The 2,124-nt window shown below is 29.9% G+C and overlaps 1 pseudogene; it reads left to right on the top strand.

Annotated features, from left to right (window-relative positions):
- The first annotated feature begins 569 nt into the window (after nucleotides 1-569).
- LOC148233659 (juvenile hormone esterase pseudogene) lies at nucleotides 570-1,759 on the top strand (annotated as a pseudogene).
- The last annotated feature ends 365 nt before the right edge of the window (nucleotides 1,760-2,124 follow it).

The following is a 2,124-nucleotide window of genomic DNA, read 5'->3' as shown; positions in this document are numbered from 1 at the left end:
TATTGACTTTAGTTACCCGTTGTAACATATTGGTCACTTGCTCAAAATTTGAAAGGTATGATTAAAAAAAAAAATTTTTTTTTGAAAACTTATCTATTTTTTAAATTAAGGCATGACAAACTTTATCAAAAGCCTTTTCAAAATCAGTGTAGATGACATTTATTATTAAATTTAGATTTTCATTACATATTATCTAATAAGTATTTATAGTTTATTTTAATAATTATGTATTATTTATTAAAAATATTATTAATAAGTGTATATGAATTAATGAAACATATTATAATTATGTCTTAGGCATCTCTTAATTCAATCTCACATCAATAATAGCAGTAAAGTATTAATACTAAGATAACGATAGTATTTTGTGTAATTTAAGAACTAATTTCCTCAAATGTACAAGTATTATAATGGGTATATATTTATAAAAACGCACAGTGTGTCAATAGATTCACAACGAAGAAGTGTCTCACGTTAGAAAATTAAAAATTAAAATGTTTTCATACATTTTTATAATTTTCGCCTCACTAAGTGCTATTTCATGTCTTGATTCATTAATTGCATCAGAAATGAATACATCGTTTCCAATAATAGAACTAAAGCAAGGCTTATTAAAAGGAAAAGTCGATGAAACTTTCGAAGGTGTATCATATTATAGTTTTTCTGGAATACCATACGCTGAACCACCTGTAGAAAAGCTCAGATTCAAGGTAAACGTTTATTACTATACACATATTAATGTTGTAAATAAATATAAATTAATGTGAATGTTTTAGGATCCATTACCGGCTTCAGCATGGGAAGGTATCAGAGATGGAACTGTTGAAAGTGATGTTCCAGCTCAATATGATTTAAATACGCTCGAGTATTCAGGAGTCGATGATTGCTTATACTTGAATGTTTATACTCCAAGTATAAATAAAAACGAAAACGATCTGTTACCTGTTGTAGTAAAGATTTTTGGTGGAGGTATGGTGAGTGGAAACAGCACTGCGACTTATTTCAAGCCATACAATTTCATTGAAGAAAATCTAGTGTTTGTGCATATAAATTATCGCATTGGCGTAATGGGATTTTTGTGTACAGATTCAGTAAACGCTAGAGGAGATATGGGGCTGAAAGATCAACACATGGCTCTTCTTTGGATCAAGGATAATATACAAGTTTTTAACGGAGATCCAAATAAAATTACGTTATTGGGATGTAGCGCTGGATCTGCATTAATCGACATGCATATTTTGTCTCCTATGTCTAAAGGATTGTTTCATAGAGCTATTATGCAGTCTGGCTCTGCGATGAACTTTTGGACAAGAAGTATTAACGCCGTCAAGTATGCTGAAAGATTAGCAGTACAACTAGGATATGATAAAGTTCGCAATGAAACAATATTTAATTTCTTGAACAATTTTGATACTAAAACTTTGGTTTTGGCTTCGACAAAATTAACAAACAAGGAGGATTTAAAAATGATGAGAATATTCGCTTTTCCGCCTGTCATCAATGAATTCGAAGATTATAATGGATTTTTGAATGAAGAGCCTCATAAAATATTAGCGAAGGGAGATTACAACAAAGTTGACATTTTATCAGGAGTCAACAGCCACGAAGGATACGACGTGTCAAAAACACACTTCAAAATAGTATCAAGAAAAGATTTCTTATATGGGAATTTTAAGCAATATATCCCTTCGTATTTAAATGTGAACTTTAAAGGTTTCGACAATATCCTACGCAAATTGTATAGAAGCACACCGACTAATTACAGAGATAGTAAATTGAGTTTACCGATAAACGTTGTAGACTTTTTCAGTGATCTTTTGATAAACTCAGGAGTGTTTTACTCATTACAACAAAGGTTGAAGCATAACTTTAGTAATGAATATTTTTATTATTATAAGTATAACATTCATGCTGATAATCCAATGATACTCGGGGCTGATCATTCAAGTGAAAATATTTTAATTGGGATTACCAAGGACCCGGAATATTTTTCATCTACAGATATTCTAATGAAAAACTATTTTTCTAAACTATGGGGAAACTTTGCTAAAACAGGGTAAGTGTGATTTTTATAATATTATATTAAGTGTATATTAATGTTTGTTTAATCAATAATAATTTCAG

This window comes from Plectrocnemia conspersa, unplaced genomic scaffold, assembly GCF_051122295.1.
Source record: "Plectrocnemia conspersa isolate PC_06_02 unplaced genomic scaffold, ASM5112229v1 ptg000007l, whole genome shotgun sequence".
Lineage (NCBI taxonomy): Eukaryota > Metazoa > Arthropoda > Insecta > Trichoptera > Polycentropodidae > Plectrocnemia > Plectrocnemia conspersa.
The sequence above is the reverse complement of the archived record's forward strand: the minus strand, read 5'-3'. Positions and strand labels throughout refer to the sequence as shown.